The sequence below is a fragment of the Sus scrofa genome, chromosome 13 (assembly GCF_000003025.6).
Source record: "Sus scrofa isolate TJ Tabasco breed Duroc chromosome 13, Sscrofa11.1, whole genome shotgun sequence".
Classification (NCBI taxonomy): Eukaryota; Metazoa; Chordata; class Mammalia; order Artiodactyla; family Suidae; genus Sus; species Sus scrofa.
The window spans coordinates 145752389-145772854 of NC_010455.5; the positions used below are offsets into that span (position 1 = coordinate 145752389).

Genomic DNA, 20466 nt, shown 5'->3' on the forward strand with positions numbered 1-20466 from the left:
GGTTAAGGTTCCAGTATTGCCATGAGCTGGGACTCTTAGCCTGGGAACTTCCATACGCTTCAGGTGTGGCCCAAAAAAGGCCTTTCAATACACCAAACCCACCAAACCCCATAGCTTAGTCTAGCCTACCTTAAACACACTAAGAACACCCACATTAGCCTACAGTTGGGCAAATTCACCTAACACAAAGACTTTTTTATAATAACGTGTTGAATATCTCATGTAATTTATTGAAAATGATACCAAAAGTGTATTGTTTACTCTCGTGATTGTGTGCCTGGATGCCTAGGAACTGCGGGACATTACCATTGCCCCAGCATCACAAGAGAAGAACTCAGCACATGTCACTGGCCCAGAAAAAGATCAAAATGCAAAATTCCAAGTATGGTTCTTACAGAATAGCCGTCACACCATCATAAAGCCAAAAAGTCTTAAGTCGAACCATCATAAGTCAAAGGCCATCTGTAAAAGGAAACTTTAGGCATCACTGAACTTCAGAAAATATTTCTTTGAAACAAGAATTATTTCATCCAAAATAATTTTTGAGGTATTAAAAAAAAGAGAGAAAAAACATGAAGAGGGTCAAATGATTGTGTGAATTTTTAAAATGTTTTTCTTAATGGGCATAAGTTTAAGTTTATAGAACTACCACTTCATCAACTGTCTTAAGCTTCTAAAGATACCACTAAAGTTAAACAGCAAGAACAAAAATATCTTTTTAATTTAAAAAAAGAACAAAGTTTGAAACTTTCAAGGAAATTAATATAGACAGGCTGCTCTGAAAAGAAAAATGCCTGTAAAAAAGAAAAATTAATTTCAAGAGGGGAAAACTAAATACATCACATGAACATGATTAAATCTAGTAATTGCGACAAGCCCCAAGAAACTACACATGAATACAAAACATTAGTTGATCCACTTCATTTTTCTAAACTATATAAAATTTTGCTTCATTATTTCAGAAAGTGCTGCATTTTCATTTCCATCAATTGTTCTAATCATACAGTGTCATTTACTTCATATTTATACCATGACTTTCTTGTATCCACTTGGTTTTCTCTGAATTTCTAATTGCATTTCTTTGTTGTTGTTGCTCTTATTATTTTTCACTCATCGAGTTACTTTTTTTCCTCCTTCTCATTAATAGTGTACTTTCTACTCTCAGGTTCTTAACAATCAATTCATAACATATATGCCTCGCTTTAAAGACATTTTTCATGGATCTTCTAATATCATGCTATAAATTGAACTGTTTAATTTTAGGCCTGCTAATCAGTTGTGTAACTAGGAAATAAATCTCATTCAGGAGTTATTTCCAATAGGTATGAGGGGGAAGGAATCAATCAAAAGTGACCCATAACTGACACAGATATTAAATTTGACAGATAAGGGCATTAAAATCATTATTACAACTGCATTCTTTATATTCAAGAAATTAAGTAGAGGTATGCAAAGGAAAAAAGCCAAATAGAATTTTTAGAAATGAAAACTACAATATAAAAGATTAAAAAATGCATTGAATGGGATTAATGTCAGGTTATACACCACAGAAGAAAATATTAGTGAAATTGATATAAAAACAGAAACTATCGAAAGTTAAGCACAAGAAGAATTTTCAAATATATGTGTATTTATAGAAAGACAGACAGAAAGCCAGAGGGAGACATACAGAAAGAGACAAAGGGGAGGAAAGAAATAAGTCAGCCAGATTGGAAAGAAATAAAACTGTCAATATTTTCAAATGACATAATTATCTATATATAAAATCCAAAAGAATCTCCAAAAAAAAAAAAAAATAACAACCCACTAGAACGAATAAGTACAAGGTTGCAGGATACAAGACCAATATGTAAAACAATTGTATATTTCTATACACTACCAACAAACAACTGGAAATTGAAATTATAAAATAATTTCACTTACAATAGAATTAAGAAAATTAACTTCCTAGCAATGTATCTGACAAAATAAAGACCAATACACTAAAAACTATAAAATATTGCTGGAAAAAACTAAGACAGACATAAAAAAATGAAGAAATATATCTTTGTTTACATGTGGAAAGATTCTACACTGATTTATAGGGAAGACCCTAAATTGATCTATGGAATAAATGCAATTCCAATCAAAATCCTACATACTTTTGGGATAGAAAGTAACAAGATGATTTTAGAGTTTGTATGGAAACGCAGAGTACCTGGAATGACCAAACAATTTTCAAAAAGAAGAGCAAAACCAGAGATGTCTGACATTATGTGATTTCAAGACTTAGCCTCAGTAAACAAGATTGTATACTATTTTTTTTAAATGTATACATTCTTTTTTTTCACATTATCATGCTCCATCGCAAGTGACCAGACATAGTTCCTAATGCTATACAGCAGGATCTCATTGCTTAGTCATTCCAAAGGCAATAGTTGGCAACTATTAACTCCAAATTCCCAGTCCCTCGCACCCTTTCCCCCTCCCTCTTGGCAACCACAAGTCTGTTCTCCATGTCCATGATTTTCTTTTCTGTGGAAAGGTTCATTTGTGCCCTATATCAGATTCCAGATATAAATGAAATCATATGGTACTTGTCTTTCTCTTTCTGACTTACTTCACTTAGTATGAGAGTCTCCAGTTCCATCCATGTTGCTGCAAATGGCATTATTTTGTTCTTTTTATGGCTGAGTAGTATTCCACTGTGTATATATACCACATCTTCTTTTTTTTTTTTTTTTCTGTCTTTTGTCTTTTTAGGGCCACATCCACGGTATATGGAGGTTCCCAGGCTAGAGGTCTAATTGGAGCTGTAGCCACCGCCAGCCTACACCACAGCCACAGCAATGCCAGATCTGAGCCAAGTCTGTGACCTACACCACAGCTCATGGCAATGCCAGATCCTTAACCCACTGAGCGAGGCCAGGGATCCAACCTCTAACCTCATGGTTCCTAGTCAGATTTGTTTCCCCTGTGCCGTGATGGGAACTCCTATACCACACCTTTTTAAATCCAAGACTGTGTACTATTGGTATCATGATTGTTTACTGATAAACAAATAGATCGATGGAATGAGAGAGTGCAGAAATACACCTCTGCAGACGTGGACACTCATTTTTGACAGAGAAGCAAAAGCCATTCAATGCAGAAAGAATAGCCTTTTCAAAAAGCAAAGGTGGGGGAAAATGGACATCCTTAATTTAAAAATATGAACTCCAACCCATGTCTTGTACCATAAACAAAACCTAACTCAAAATACTTCATGGACCTAAATATAAAACCTAACACTATAAAACATCTAGGGGGAAAAAATACAGTAGAAAATCTTTGTGACCTTGAGTTAGGCAAAATTTCTTATATAAGACACCAAAACACAATTCATTAAAAAGAAAGTATTGATAAATTGGACTTCATCAAAATATTAAATTTTTGCCCTTCAAAAGACTATTAAAAGAATGAAAAGGCAGACAAAGACTGGAAAGAATATACTTGCCAATTATATATCAGATACATAGCTTGTATCTGGAATGTATAATGAACTCTTAAAACTCACTAATAAGAAAGTAAATACCCAATATAAAATGAGGAAAGGATTTGAATAGACACTTCACCAACATAAAAAAATATATAGGTGGTAAATAAGCACATAAAAATATGCTCAACATCATTATTCACTATGGAAACCCAAGTTAAAACCACAGTGAGGTATCACCTCCTGTCCACAAATATGACTAAAATTAAAGGGTGGCCATACAAGTGTCAATAAGGATGTGGGGGAACTGAAACTTTCATACACTGTTGGTGGAATGTAAAATAGTACAACCGCTTGTGTGGGTACTGTTTTACACCTATCATACCATCTAACCATTCCACTCCTAGGAATGTATCCAAGAGAAAAGAAGCACACATCTATACAAAGACTTATAAGTCACAGCTGCCTTATTTCCAGTAACCAAAAACTGGATGTGGATAAACAACAGAATACTACTCAGCATTAAAAAGAAATGAGCTATGGAAAGTTCCCTGGTGGCTCAGGAGGTTAAGGATCCAGAATTGTCACTGGCCCTGGTTACTGCTGTGGCACAAATTTGATCCTGCCCAAGAACGGCTTCAGGCTCAGTCGAAAAGAAAAAAGGAAAGAAAGAAGGAGAAAGGAAGGGAAGAGGGAGGGAGAAAGAGAGAAAGAGGGAAGAGAGGGAGGTAAGGAGGAAGGAATGAAGGGGTGGGAGGAAGAAAGGGAGGGAAGGAGGAAGGAAGAGGGAAAGAAAGGAAGAAAGAAATGATCTATTAACAAAAATAGCAACATGAATGGATATAAAATAACTATGCCAAGTGGAAGGTAAAAAAGAGTACATACTGTATGATTCTATTGAAATAAAAATTATTCACAATGCAACTGACTTATATGAACAGAAAGCAGAGAAGTGGTTGCCTGGGGAAGAGGGTGGGATGCAGAAAGGATAGTTGGTCAGGATTACAAATGAACAAAAGAAACTTTTGGGTGGATGAATGTGCTGAATGTCTGGATCATAGTGATGTTTTCAAGGCTGTCATATTTATGCTAAAACTTCCCAAATTGCATATTTTAAATATGTGCAGTTCACCAACTATACTCCAATTTAACAAGTAAAAACACTAGGGGTGATGATGAAGCATAGTTAGCATGAGAGACACTGCATTAGTCTTACATCATGGCTCCCAGTGGCTCCACCAACATGGCCAATCCTGCTCAAACTGGACTCTCAGTCCACACCATTCCAAAGCTTACAGGGACAGTCTAGAGCACAATGGGAATATTCTCTCCCTCATTTTGAAAACTTTTGTTTATCCTGCCTATGCTTGCACAATTTTGAAGTTCTGTGGATGTTTCATTTATTTTAATCAGACTGCTAAGTCTTTTATTTATTTATTTATTTATTTATTTATTTTTGTCTTTTTGCCATTTCTTGGGCCGCTCCCGAGGCATATGGAAGTTCCCAGGCTAGGGGTCCAATCAGAGCTGAAGCCGCTGGCCTACACCAGGGCCACAGCAACGCTGGATCCGAGCCGCATCTGCAACCTACACCACAGCTCACGGCAGCACCGGGTCGTTAACCCACTGAGCAAGGGCAGGGATCGAACCCGCAACCTCATGGTTCCTAGTCAGATTCATTAACCACTGCGCCACGACGGGAACTCCCTAAGTCTTTTAAAACTTATAATCCAATCAACCATTGCCCCCAAAGTCTTGGTCCCATAAGTATTGTCACATCAGATCTCCCCATCCTGTGCTTAGATCAATTAGTGTTTTGCATGCAACTAATACGTTTTATAATTTCAAACTGCTTTCTAGTGTTATAAATATAGATGCTTTCTATTTAACCCTTTGAGTCCTAATTGCAGTATCCAAAATTGCAATATACTAGTTATCCCCACTCACTCTGAATTAACTTCAAACTTGAAAGTAAAACTATCTAGATTTTTGGAGCTCTCTGGTGGCTTAACAGGTTAAAAATCCAGTGTCACTGCTGTGGCTTAGGTCATTTTCCATCTATGACCTGGGAACTTCCACATGTGGGTGTGTGGGGGGGAAGACACCTAGATTTTCAACCACAAGGCCAATAACTTTAAAAAGTTATTGATGTCTTATCATCTCTATTGTCAGTTTCTGTTATTACATGAGTAATAAAGACTGCTATGGAACTTGGTTGCTTTGCTTAGCTAGCTTGTGAGTAATTGAGGTATTTTCATAATGCTACACATTTTATTGACTGTGATTACAGACATTTAACATCGCCTCATTTTGACGTTCACACTTTTGCCAAGGTTTGTCATCATCCTTGGATGTGTCTGGTGAGCCAGCACAATGTCACTTGACATCCCTTAACTAGATTTGGGCTACATATACTTGGCCTTCATTCCTGAAAGTATCTCCCAGTTACTGCAAATAAGACCAAAAAAATAAATAAAACAAAAGCGACTAAGTGCAGTAACATTCTACCCTTCGAATTCTGGGAGGCTTCCTCCAGAAAAGGTTTCACTGTTACTTAGTAGCAGATTCACAAGTTCCTCCATCACCCTCCCTTCTTCCCTCTCCCCACTTCCCTTCCTCCCTGTTCCCCACAAGGACTAAGGCACTTGACAAGGCTCTGGCTCAGCCTCAAGTGGTTCCTTTTGAAAGAAAATCACTGATGAGTAGATTAGAGCTGATTGGAGATACCTACCAGGGGGAATTTCCTAAGAACTGAGAGAAGACAAGCCTCCCCCAAGTCTCAGGAAAGTTGTTCCTTCTTCATTGTGGATGACTACACCAAGCAGGTTTTGCTCTGAACATTCATGACAAATGAAAGCAAGAGGAGACTTTGTTTTACTTGAGTGATTTCAAAAGGAAAAAAAAAAATCTTTGCAATATGCTCCAAGACTACGTCTGTCTTTCCCACGGAAGGAGGCAAGCTAGGAAGTGACTTTTCAGAGACAAGATAGCATGCCTGCCTTCAAAGGAACAGAGAAAAGGAGGCAGTAAGTCCAAGTTCTTCACACAGAAACTGATGACATGGTTGTGTAAGATCAGAAATGCTGGCATTTCCATTGCGTCTTTAAGAGATGTGAAAGGCAGAAAGGACAATGGATTCAGGACGCAGAGGGGACTTAACCGGGGTGTGCTTTCTGAAACACAGTGAGGAGTTCCCGTCACAGCTCAGCTAGTGTTGAGGAACCCGACTAGTATCCATGAGGACACAAATTCAATCCCTGGCCTCGCTCAGTGGGTTAAGGATCCGATGTTGCCACGAGCTGTGGTGTAGGTCGCAGACGAAGCTCGGATCCTGCGCTGCTATGGCTGTGGTGTAGGCCTGCGGCTACAGCTCCAATTGGATCCCTAGCCTTGGAACCTCCATATGCTGAGGATGTGGCACCAAAAAAAAAGAAAGAAAAAGAAAAAAAATGAAACACACTGAGATGCAACACCACTAGATGGATGAAATAAAAAGAGGAAGCTGAGTCTAACACACTGACTTGGAAGTGGACAAAGTCACATTGGCTGTGTCATTTGGGGATATCATTTAGGCATGCTATCTCCGTCACTCAGGTGAACCCGGACAGGGGCTGGTAGACACCTTGACCATATTTTATGAATCAAAAATCAGAACACATGAGCTGACATTTACTTATACTTACAGGATTGACTTATAGGATAGAATATTTTAAATTCAACTGACCAGGAAGCTCCAGAATGCATGGTGACAAAAGAAAGGGGCAAAAAGACAATCTAAGGTGTACCTATTCAGTGAACTCAACAAAAAAGCTAACTGAAACTGGTTCATGCTCTTGAACTCTGTGGACAAGTTCATTTATACTCAGAAAGACTGAAAAATTGAACTGCGAGTTGCTCATTTTAGGATTTCCCCTTTTGACTTTGATATTTCATCCCTTTATGTCTTTAATATATGAAGGACTCCAAGGTTTAGATACACATAAACCCCAGGAAGGGGAGGGGAGATTGAGAAAAATCCCAGGTAGGATACAAGGAAAGTATGGTCCTCGTCAACCCCTCCCCCACCCACTTGTGCCCACCAAGCCATAAAGGCTCTCCTGTGTATTAGGGATGCTCTGTGTTGGCAGAGCTTGAGAAACTGAAGCCCAGTGTAGACCCTCCGCTGACTGAGGAAACCTCTCTGAGAGGTAGGGAGAGGGAGCCTTCCAGCCTGGAGAAGCAGCCCTTCTTTAGTGAGCCCAGCTACTGTCTCCAACTGCCAATAACAGCATTAACTGTCCGCTAGCCTCTTTATTTTCCTTCTTCAGGTATTCTACTGCTGGCTACTGTAAGAAATCAAGCACAGTATTTCTCAAACTCTAATGTTATAAAAGTTCAGGGTTTTTTTTAAATTTTCCAACCCATATATTGGATTGGAAAAATGAAAAAAAAAAAAAGGGGGCATATAAGCCTAAAAATTTTTTTGGCCACACCAACAGCATGTGGAAGTTGCTGGGCCAGGAAGAAAACCCTCACCACAGCAGCAATCCAAGCTGCTGTAGTGACAATGCCAGATTCTTAACCCACTGCACCAAGAGGGAACTCCAAGCCTAAAATTTAAACATTAACACATATACAATTACTTTGTCCAATTGTTATTTATGTTTCTGAATGTTTACTCTCAATTTCTGTATTTACCTTAATTCAGACCAGTAACAAAGTTTTCCTACTGGTCCCCCTTGACAAACAATGCTTTGAACCCTAGAGAACATTCTTTTGGCAACTGGAATAGATGGACATAAATGTAATTAGACAACCTGGGTCTTAGGATTGGAAGCTCAATGAATATCTGTCATAAAATTGTCACCCAGGAGAGGTGAGAGTGGATTGAGCCACTGAAGGAAAGCCTAAACTCTAGTAGAAAACGGAGGTTGAAACAGAGAAAGAAACAGGGAACAACAGCAGTTGAAGAGCAACAGGTACTCAGGAGCTTGGAGAAAGAAATATGTAGAAATTTATGACCTGCTTAGAAAATTCTAAAAGAGTTTAATCAAGACATTGAAAGACTGAAGATACAATCAGACAATACCCAGGACTTTGCCCTAAAATCTACAGCATCCTGCCCAGGAAACGAACCAATTATTTACAATAAACTACCCCAGAAGCCAGTTTGTTCTAAATCAGACTTGTAGGAAGTCAGACTGCTATTCTTAGAGACAATTCAGGAAGCTAAACAATACCTTACATAACCATCAGCCAAAACTTGCCAGGACTTGATTCATAACCAACAGATCCCCTAATATTTGCCCCTCTCTCCAACTTAGAACCAGCTAGAAAAAGCCAACTATGCACCCCTAGCCAATCACACAGGATGCCCTGCTTCCAGGAAGCCCACTTAGAGCCAATCAGGGTGTACTGGAAGCCTTCCCTTTTTTTCAGTCTAAAGCTGCCTGCCTTTGGGTCTCTGCCTAACTTTGAGTCTCTATAAAAACGTAAATGACAGTGGCTGACTCCCTTGCTATAGCATGCTTTGAATAAATAGTCTTTGGTTTTTTCATTTAGTTGGTCTTCATTTATTTCCACAATATGCTTACTTTTCTTTGGAGACCTCAATGCTGTTCATGACAGATGACAGAGTTTCCATAAGCATTTCAGAAAAATGTGCACACTCTTAATAACCGAGTCCAATTCCATCGCTATTTTGGCAACCCCATTTCCCTCATGCCCATAGCCAATCTATCGGTAAGTCCCATCAAGTCTGCATCCAAAATATAACCCAAACAGACTCACTTCTCCTCCATTTCCAGTACTGTGACTGGAGTCCAAGGAGCCACCCCTGTCTCTGGATTGCCACAAAGGCCCTTCTCTGGTCACTGCTTCCTCTCTTGCTCATAAATCAGCCAGAGAGATCTGCATATCAAATATATCATTTCTCTGCTTAAGCCTTCAAATGGCTTCCATCCCACTTAGAATAAAATCCAAACTCCTACACCATCTGGCATACTCCCTCTCCAGCCTCACCTTGTTCCACCCCTCCTGTCATCCACTACACCTCAGTGACACTGGTCTTCTCAAATATGCCAACCTGGTTCCCATCTCAGGGCCTCCGCACCAGCTGTTCCCTCTGCTGGGAATACTCTTCCCGACCTCTGCATGGCTGACTGCTTTTGGTCGTTCAGATCTGAGCTTAGCCATCACCTTTTCAGAGAAGCAAAGAAAACACCTACACTACGATAGTCACCCGATCCCTGTCACATCACCCAATTACCTCTCTGTGTAATGCTCCCTACTACCTGAGACTTTTCTTTGGTAGCTGGTTTTGTTCTGTCTCCCTCTACAAGAGCAGGGATCTGGCTGCCATGATTATCCTGTGTACCTTCCATTGTATCCCCAGGCCTGGTATTGAATCGATGCTCAATAAGTATTTGGGTTTTTTTGGTTTGGGGTTTTTTCCTTTTTAGGCACACACCCCAGGCTAGGGGTTGAATTGGAGATGCAGCTACAGGCCTACACCACAGCCATGGCAATGCCAGATCCGAGCGGCATCTTCAACTTGCACCCTCAGCTATGGCAACGCCAGATCCTTAACCCAAAGAATGATGCCAGGGATCAAGCCCGCATCCTCATGGATACTATGTCAGGTCCTTGATCTGCTAAGCCACAATGAGAACTCCTCAATAAGTATTTGTTGAAGGCAGTTCCCGTGTGGCTCAGCAGTAACAAACCCAACTAGTATCCATGAGGATATGAGTTCGGTCCCTGGTCTCACTCAGTGGGTTAAGGATCCGGCGTTGCAGTGAGCTGTGGTGTGGGTCACAGACACAGCTCGGATCCGAGTTGTGCGTAGGCCAGCAGCTGTAGCTGTGATTTGACCTCTAGTCTGGGAACTTCCTTATGCCATGGGTACAGCCCTGAAAAAAGGAAAAAAAAAAGTATTTGTTGAACAAATAAATGAATGAATGCAAAATTGCACTGCCTGAGACTTTGGACTCTGGTTGGTGAAACTACTCTCCCTTACCATATTCCAGCTCAAACCCAACTCCTATGCACTCTTGCACACAAATCAATTTCCAGCTTCTCTGGAAAGTCTTCCCATTCCACCCAGATGGTATGATTTCTCTCTTCCTCACACACAGCTCTGTCTGAAGGGTATGTTTGAATTTGATCACATCCTACCTTGAGGCCACTCCCTGGAATCCTGCTGCCCAGTCCTATTCAGCTCTCCCCTTGCTTAACTTAGCACTCGTGCATGTTCTACCCACCTAAACACATGTCTGTGTTCCTCCCATAAAACAGTGCAGCGAACATAGCGAAAACTCAGTAGCTAGTTGTTGAATAAATTTTCTTAAATGCAAATCAGGTAAAATCAGGATAATGTTAAAGCTATGTTTTGTAGGACAGTGCCAACCAACCAACCACAGATGAGGTCAAAAGTAGAGACCTCAGAGTACTTCCTCAGATCCACATGTGTTTCTCATGGCCAATGCATTGGTTTGTTCCTTGCAAAGTTATTTCATCTCTTTTTTCCTCTCTTGGATGCATTCTATGTTACAAAGGCAAGGCTGTGCATGGATTGGGATAACATTACTGAGGACAGGCTTATATGCCCAGTGGGCAGCCAGCCAAAAATTGCAGCTTGAATGACATTTTTTCTGCTTGGCAAAGAAAGAGTTGCTTTACCACCCTGGAGCTCAAACACCAGTTCACCTGGTTGGTGAAGGCTTCTTGCTATTTTATTGAAATTATACTCCTGAGAACTCAGACAGTAGTTGCTCCCCTAGAGTCTGGTTTGTGATACTAACTCTTTCTAAAGTATGTAAAAGAGCTAAAATAATGTTTTGAGGAGTGAATTTTCAAAAAAGATCAGCAATTCCACAGGTTACTCCGGCTTTTTTCCCCATCTGCTGTGACAGCAGGTGTGATTTCACAAGCCCACTGCCATCAATCATCCTCTGCAACCTGTCTCTGGTGCCTGACAAGGTGTTTACGTGCATAACATGGAAACCATCACTAGATCTCGCAAACAAGTAAGGCTGCCTTTCACAATCCTCCAAAGGAAGACTTCCATGGAAACCTAGATGCTGAGTTCAGGTGGGTTATTTATTTAACCACCACCGTCACCTCCTTCCAGGAGTTGCAAACTCAAAGACCTTCAGGGGCAGGTGGGTACTATGAAAGTTGGAAGCATCCTAAAGTTGGAAGCATCCTCTGTCTATAAAATGACAGAGAAGAGAAAACTGTGGCCAAAATGGAGAGTACACACTCTGTCTAAAAAGTATTTGCATTCCCTTTCCATAAAAATGTGCTGGCTAAACCCAGGTTTGATGTGGCCAGGCATAAAGTGGCCACGAGTTTTTCAATCTCTATGCTCTATGAAGTCCATATCCTGAGATCCAAGCATGGATGTTTTCCAAAGAATCTTAGAATTCATAAAATTATGGACAATGGAAACTGAAAATGATCTTGGATCTATTTATTTCAACTTCATCTTTCCAAGTAAGGAAACTGAAGTCCAAAGGTTGGTAAACCAAACAAAGGGTACGCAGCAAACGTGTAGCAGAGTCAAGACAAAACCCTAGTCTCCAGCTCCAAGTCTGATGATTTTTTAGCAACTTGCCATCACTTTTCCTATGCGTTAGTAATAACCTTACGCTTCGTGTTTGCTTAATATAAATATCACTTTAAAGATTCATCACAGTGATATTAATAACAATAAAAGGTTCAAATGATACAGGCTGCATTAAAATGTTATGTCAACCCAATAAAAGGGAATTTAGTCATTAAAGATAGCTATAGTGTAAAATGTGTACCAATATTATTCACAATTATTTTACATGATAAACAATCGCTATAAAAGTAAGATTTCAACTATTTAAAAGTATGTGTGCATTGGAGTTCCCACTGTGGCACAGTGGAAAAGAATCCTACTAGTAACCATGAGGTTTCGGGTTCAATCCCTGGCCTGGCTCAGGGGTTAAGGATCTGGTGTTGCTGTGAGCTGAAGTGTAGGTCGCTGACATGGCTTGGATCCTGCGTTGCTGTGGCTGTGGTGTAGGCTGATGACTGTAGCTCCAATTTGACCCCTAGCATAGCTTGGGAGCCTCCATATGCCATGGGTGTGGTCCTAAAAAGCAAAAAAATAAATAAGCAAAATAAAATAAAAGTATATGTGCATGTAGGCAAAAAAATGAAAAATTTCCAAATAATATTAGAGTGTCATAATTACTGCCACTCTTTTAAAAATCATTTTAATGCTGTTATAATACTCTTTATAGCATTTTAGGTTATTATTTTTAACATGGAAGTTCATTTTAATCTCAAGGGTAGCCATTTGCCACTTCCTACCTTCTTCCTTCTTAGCAAAACCTCATATTTTCTTCAATTATCTAGGCTTTTCCCTTATGACTCAGGAGAATGTACTGTTCATCTGTTAATAGCAGTGTTTCCATTCTTTGTTAGTGATTGGCTCAAGCATGGACACAGGTTATAAATCTGGCAAGTGAAACATAAAGAGAATTTGGTGTTGAACTACTTGGAATGGGTTTCCTAATCATAAAAAGCAGGTCTCTTTCTCCACCTCTGGATGTTGTTGTGAGAATATAAACACCTGGAGCTGCTGCAGCCATCTTGTGAAGATGCGGAAAGCCAGCCTGAGGATAAGACCCATATGCTAAGATTGGCAAGCAGAAAGATAGAAATGATCCCTAATGATTTTTACCTACCTGAAATCACCTACCTCTGTACAACCTACATGAGATAATCAACTCTTTATCATTTAATTCAGTTAGAAAGGAGGTTTTCAGTCATTTGCCAAAGCCCTAGGCAAAATAATAAACTTGATTCTTCCCCTTGTATTTTGAGAAGCACACTGGGATATCTTTGTGGAGAAGAGCATACCCCATATTTTCTTCTCTTTTCCTTTTCCTAAGGCATAGGCTGCACAACTGCATTGAAATTCTCTGGTGTCTTATTTCAAAGATGTGATCAGGATGGATATAAGCACAATCCATGTGTCTGAGCTACCAGCTATGGTTCTACTAAGCACCCTAGTATGACCAAAACCTGATGACCATCGGCACTTTAATATGGCATCTTTAAAACATAAGAGAGTTGAAACCAGTGTGAGAGCAAAATCCTCTCTTAAGAGAAAATAAGACAGGAAGGAAGAGGAAAGAGCATTTCTAGAGCAGAATGCCATCCCAATAAATGTGAGTTTTTTAAAATTCCCCCAAGTGTTCTGGTGACACCAAATACCCTTGTTTAGATGCTTGTATTTGTCCTTTTTCAAACCAGGTATTTTTGTTATAGTCTGTCATTTCTCTTTACTGTGGGAGTAAGTGTATTTCAATCACAGCAGTGCAGTAAGATATCTGGACATCAATGACAAGTTTGCAAAGGGGCTGTGGAGGGGACAAAAGCTACCGCTGAATGCAAGATTGCTGTCATTAACATACAAAGTTCTACGGGTCCTGTCTGCTGGGGAGAACTGAATTTCTGAGGATTAGAAAATGTAACCCATAGAGAATGGACTGCAGATATACTTTATACATGCTGAGAATCTTGAAATATCAGATATGAACATAAAGGAGCGCCTTTGTGCTCTAGGGCAGGGATCAAACTATTATAAAGGCACTTACCTAGAAAGGCATGGGGTGTGAACACCTAAACCTCAATTTATGGCAACAATAATAACAGTCTATTTCTAATCCCAGAGAACATTTCCTCCTGGGAAATCCTAAAGGGTCTAAAACTATTTTTTTTAACAAAATGAATACATTTTTCAAGTATATCTAGGCATTTGCAAAAAATAAATAAATAAAACACAATGTGTTTTATAATAGAATGCTGTCGACTGTAACAAAGTTAAAGAACCTCTCTCTATTATCTCTCCAACTTATTCCCCACAATGTCCCTTGCCCCTTAATTCTGAAATATGCCTCACTTACTCTAGAGCTCCTAGGCCCCTTTTAGGCTCCCAGATCCTTGCCCTCCCAGCCATTTCTACTTTCATCATATTTCTTTCTTTTTCTTTTTCTTTTTTTTTTTTTGTCTTTTTTCTTTTTCTAGGGCCGCACCCACGGCATATGGAGATTCCCAGGCTAGGGGTCTAATGGGAGCTGTAGCCACTGCCCTATGCCACAGCCACAGCAACTCAGGATGCAAGCCGCGTCTGCGACCTACACCACAGCTCACAGCAACGCTGGATCCTTAACCCACTGAGAGTGGCCAGGGATCGAACCCGAACCTTGTGGTTTCTAGTTGGATTTGTCAACAACCGAGCCACAACGGGAACTCCTTCTTTCATCATATTTCTCTTCCATCTCCCTCATCTCCCACCCCCCACACATAGTGTCCTGACTTCCAAAGGAGCAATAAAAACAAATGGAAAATAAATAAGTTCTTCATGTAGTGTCTATAACCTGCATCTCTTTTATAGACTTGTTCTTTATACTAGTGCTTCTTAAACTCTAATGAATAAACTGAATATCTTGTTAAGATGCAAATTCTAGATTCGGCAAGTCTGGTACCCAAGGCTCTCCATTTCTAACAACCTCCAAAATAAAGCTATTTTGCTGCTCCAGATCCATGGCCTAAACTTTCAGTAACACAGTTGTATAAAAACAGTTACATAAACAACATCTGAGATTCAAACAAAACACACTAAATAATTAAATGGCCATTGCTTCAGAATGTCATGGGATTTCATAGAGTTTGAGATGTACTCTTCTGAACACTAACTATGACAAGTTTGAGAAAGATTGAATCTCAGTGCATTACTTATTGCTAGACAATAAAATTATTGGCTAAAAATAATATCAAACATTTATTGCACTCACAATTCTGAAATTTGGGCAGAACTTTGCAGAGATAGCTTGTTTCTATTCTATACAACATCGACTGGGACAGCTCAGTTGGAGACTAGAGGAGCCATTTACAAAATGACTGACTCTGATGGTTGGCAAGTTGATGCCGGCTTTCAGCTGGAAGTTCAGCCAGGGTAGTGGGACAATTGTCTTGGTTCCCCTCCATGTGGACCCCTGCAGGGGCTTCTTAGGTCTTCTCATAGCGCGGTGATTAGATTCCAAGAGCAAGGATCTCAAGAGAACAAAATAAAAAGTATGTGGCATTTTGATTGCCTAACCTCAGAGATCACATATCATTGGTTCTGCCACACTCTATTAGTTGAGGCAGTTACAAAGGCCTACCAGGTTCAAGAAAAGAGACAGACTCTACCTCTTGATGGTGGGGTGGAGAGGTTCTAGAAGAGCATGCAGGATAGGAGATAAAATTGCAGTCATCTTTGAAAGATACAATCTGCCACATTCATTAGCCCCAAATCCTTTGTGAACGAATGATAAAATAATTAAGATACAAATCTCTCTAATTCTAGCCCATCCCCAGTCCCATTTACATGTATTCTAGGGAAGAAGAAAAGAAATATAATATTAAGGAAAATGAGAAAAAGGTAAAAGAATTAGAGATTATCTGACAGAGGGTAGGGAAAAAAACAGGAAGAAAATATGTGGAAAAGTAAAGACGAAGTATAAAAAGGACGTAAGATGCAAGAACACAGAAAAGTTGATGTAAATATGGAGACAAATATCACTTATTTACTTCCCTTCCTACTATCACTCTGCTACCTGTAAAACACTGGAATGGATACTAATCTGATTTGTTGGGAAGCTTCCTCTGTAACTTGTTGCCATTCTCTGGTAGAGAGAAAGATTGGAGCCCAGACAATAATAAGTGAATTGAGCTATTTTTCTCTTTCAGTAAATTTATTACAGCAGCAGAGTGAACTCAAATATGAATTCTAGGGCTTTCTCATCTATGGCAAGACCATCATAACATTGGTGAGGAAGGTGGGCTGGATTGGGAAGATGCAACCGTACTACCTGGTCTACTTACTGCATTTGCCAAATTCCATTTGCACTCTACAACTTGAAGTCTGATTCTAGTGAAAAAAACACCAACGGGCTAGTCTTTGATGGTATTCATGCAAATTAAGATCATCACAATAATCAAGTCTACCAGTTCACAGTGAGAAATGCTAGTTATGTTGATACATGGAAACAAAATGTCCCTTGTTCAAACAACACCCTGAAAATTGGCCTCATTTGGTCTCCACACTGTCCTGTGAGCTCTGTGGTGGTTTAAAGTGATGTAAGAAGTCACAGTGCACTCAATGTTTGTTGTGGAAGGCAAGATTCCTGTGATGAAACCAAAGCATTGCTACCATGGAGCCGCAATTTCAAAGACTAGAAGGGAATATCTGCACCACAAATTTCACAACAATCCCCTTTCAAACAAAACCACTGAGCATGCCTATGTATCAGAAACTCACCTAAACTCTTGCTCTAAACCTCCCAGGTCAGGTTCAAAAGATGAAGACTTCTTTTGATGAAGCACTGTTGACTGGTATGTGACAATGTTCCAGTCATACTATTGAGATGGGTTCCTGGAAGGAAAGTGAGGAGAATGATGTATATTTTTCTTGATTTCTGCCCAAGCATGTCTGTTCTGTAGGCGTCCTGGAGTCCTTCCCAGAAGGCAGATCTCAAAAATCTTCACTGCCAATCATGAATACGAGTTCCATTTACTTCAAAGAATGAAACTTGTTCAGAGTTACATGAATGAAAAAGAACAACTGCTGATTATCATCTCCACTGATGACCTGAGTAAGAGGACCCCCTCATTCACCAGTGTCTTTCTGTTCCCTATAGCAGTCAGGGAATCTACTAGAGAGGCAGCTGAGTTGAGACTGAGTTGACTACCTAGATGTGTGACTTTGAGCAGGTCACTTAATTTCTCTGTCTGTTGCTTCTACATAGAATTAGAGTAAGAGTCTTCATCCCTCTTTATTTTCCTTTGAACTTTGCCGAAGAAAGGCATTACAAAAGGGCTGAGGAAAATTCTACCAGCAACATTGATAGCTGCTCTGTAAGGATACACAATGTACCCTCAACACAGAAAGTTTAGAAATGTGGCCTTTCCTGCTACATTTATGCATTATCAGGGCAGTGTTATCATCAGTTACAATACCACCAAATGTTAAAGAAAATAAACATAGAATACTCAAAATGGAACCATGATGCTGAAAAGGAGCAATGAAGACCCTGAGCTCCTCAACATGACTCTGCTTAATTCTACACGTACACTCTTTGTTGTTACATATCAGACATGACAAACCTTGACAGTGCATATTCTTTTGGTCCCCTAATCCAAGGGGAGAAGAGTCTGGGGTTTACATTTAAGCTGGGGCTTCCAATTTTAGGGCAATGTTCAATATAGTTACACCACATAACAGTACCTTTATGTCCCACAAATCAAGAAGAACCGTGAATATGGTACCTAACCTCCCTAAACCTCTGTATTAGTTTGCTAGGGTTTGCATTTTTTATAAAAAATACCACAGTTTGAGTCATTTAAACAACAAAAATAAATTTTCCCATGGTTTTGGAGGCTAGACGTCCAAGATCAACTTGTTGGCAGATTTGGTTTCTCCCAAGGACTTTCTTTTTGGCTTAGAGATGGCTGCCTTATTTCTGTGGTCCCTCATGGCTTTTTCTCTCTGGTGTGTGTGTCTCCAGGGACACACTGTATGTGTCTTCCTGGTGTCTCTCCCTCTCCTTATAAGGATACCAGTCAGATTGGATTAGGGCCCACTTAATGGCCTCATTTTCACTTAATCACTGCTTTAAAGACCTTCTCTCCAGTTACAGTCACATTCTGAGATTAAGGCTTCAATCTACGGATTTGGGACGGATACAATTCAATCCATAACAGCCTCTGTAAAAATGGGCATCATGAGAAGTTATGTAAGATGCAGATGGAACCATGAATTAGAAAATGGCTTGTAAGTCATCATAACAATACTGTACCAATGGCATCATCATTTTTGTCATCATAATTATTATTATCTATGGTACATTGTCAGACTTCTGGGAAATCTAAATTTTCCATCTTTGGAAGAATTATAGCATAGCGGTTAAGAGAACATGCTCCAGAATTAAGACATCTCGACCCAAATCCTGGCTCTATTACTTTTTAGCTGTATGGCTCTCAGAAATGATTTTTAACCTCTCTAAGCCTCAATTTCCTATCTATAAATTAGGGATATAAAAATAGTACCTACCTTTTGGGTTATTGAAAGGATTAAAAGAGTGCATAAAATGACTGGCTGCTAGTACCTGCTCAATAAATGATGGCTGCTATTAGTAGCAATATTTAGAGCTTGTTGCTGCTGCCTTTCTCAGCCAGCAGAGGTCTCCATCACAGTCAAACCAGGGCTAGCTTCCCCATGACAGTATGCAGGGCTGCCAAGCAAACCCACTGTTGCCAGAGAAAGTGGTAAAAGAATTTTTACCACCCTCTCTGAAAGAAGGAGAAGAAATTGAAGGCAAGAGAGTAGGGAGTAGTTAGAATTCCATGGTTAACTGTTATATGAATAGGTGACCATGAATTAAGATTGTCTAAATTCTAGTATTGCTTCAGAAACTTTCACTCACTGCCCCTCACTGCATCCCCCTTAGCCAGTTATAAAGTTGAGTTTAAAAAAAAAATTACTCACACATACCTCAAAAGAGCAGTAGGAATTAACTGGCAAATGTTTCTGTAAAGTTCTCCGAAAACATGGAGTGCTGCTAAATAAACACTTAATATTTCTCATGGTATTAAGCTTATTTCATCTTTATCACCAGTTATACTTCAAGCCTCAGTTTTGCTTCCACTGTAATATATTTCCTTTAACCTTCTTTTCCAAGACAGGCTTACACCTCCAAGTTCAATTATTCTGTCAATTTTGTTTTAAATTGTGCTGATTTCTATTAATTACTCATGGTATCAATTTGTTGATCTTTTCTTTTTTCTGAACCAATCATCTTTACACCCACCAAAAGCTGGAATGACAGTTAAATTTAAGAAGGTGAGAATTATTCAAGAGAAATTAAAGCACAGAAGTAAAGACAGTGGGAAAACTGAGATTCAAAAGAGCACTGAGCGGAAAATACACATGTACTAAAAAGCATAGCACAAAGCACATAGAGGCACAGAGGGAAAAGAGAAGAGAGAGGTAGAAAACGCATCCTACTTCTGCCTGCTACACCTCTCTTTCAGCACCAAGGACAGAGCTTCTGAAGGGCTGACCCAAGAAACATTCAGTTTAGGGTCCCTCCCAAATCACCTAGAGAACATGATGCATTCAAAAGCAGCTTTGAAACATGCGGTAAGGTCTAATAGGAAAGCTGGAAGAGCAGCACACAAGTGATTTCACCTTAGAGGCAAAAAATGGGTGATTTTCTTTCTGCTCATTTCCACAGTTTCTGAGTCCTGGGAAAGGCAAAGTTTGCTTTGCTTGAGCATATCTGCTGTCAGTAAATGGCTGCAGGAGCTGAGGTGCTAAACTCCACAGTCTCCAGAAACCAGAAGAAATTTTCAGGGTAAGTAATTTTTCTTTTCATTTCTAATTTAATACACAATGCTTTCCTGAGAGGTTATTTAATCAGCTTGGGGTTCTGTGGTTCCCTAAGAATATGCATTAAAACTCTGTACCCTCTCTGATTTAAAAACCTGAACCCCTGAGGAAACTGTTTTCATTTTCTCCTCATTTTTTAGACAGTATAAACCTGTTCTCTTTCTCTTTTTTTCCCCAAAATTAGTTTCTTGTGGACTCTAGATGCTATATCAAGGCAGAATTAAAAATGGAAAATAAAAAGCTGCTACTATTCCTGGGATTTATATGGGAGTTGATTGTTTTCCTCTTAAGGGTTTTACTTAATTGAAAGGGTCTGTTATTTTAAACTCCCCGATTCTGCACCCTGCTAATTCACCGCTGAGGGTTTGGAGAGGCACTGTTTTCAGTGGTCTATTTTAAGTCAGGCTATTTCCAAGTCAGAATCCAATTATTCCCAACTGAGATATGCAGTACTTGAGATGATGATTGTGTATATTTTCTTTAATGATGGCATATGATTTTGAGGGTACTGTTGTTGTTTAATTGTGGGACTTTCATTACTTACTGTAGCTTATTGGGT

The 20466-nt window shown here is 39.5% G+C and overlaps 2 protein-coding genes across 5 annotated transcripts in view; one reads left to right on the plus strand and one right to left on the minus strand.

Moving 5' to 3' along the window:
- Positions 1-20466, minus strand: part of TIGIT (T-cell immunoreceptor with Ig and ITIM domains) — a 125379-nt gene that overhangs the window by 78743 nt on the left and 26170 nt on the right. The window contains exon 3 of one of the 2 annotated variants that reach the window (XM_021070349.1): positions 16779-16892. The exons of the other annotated variant lie outside the window; for it this stretch is intronic. The gene's annotated coding sequence lies outside the window, so the exon portion shown is untranslated. The remainder of the gene's footprint in view (positions 1-16778; positions 16893-20466) is intronic. 2 annotated transcript variants of the gene reach the window in all.
- Positions 16906-20466, plus strand: part of DRD3 (dopamine receptor D3) — a 48704-nt gene continuing 45143 nt past the window's right edge. For all 3 annotated transcript variants that reach the window (XM_021070345.1, XM_021070346.1, XM_021070347.1), the window contains exons 1-2: positions 16906-19658; positions 19753-19872. The gene's annotated coding sequence lies outside the window, so the exon portion shown is untranslated. The remainder of the gene's footprint in view (positions 19659-19752; positions 19873-20466) is intronic.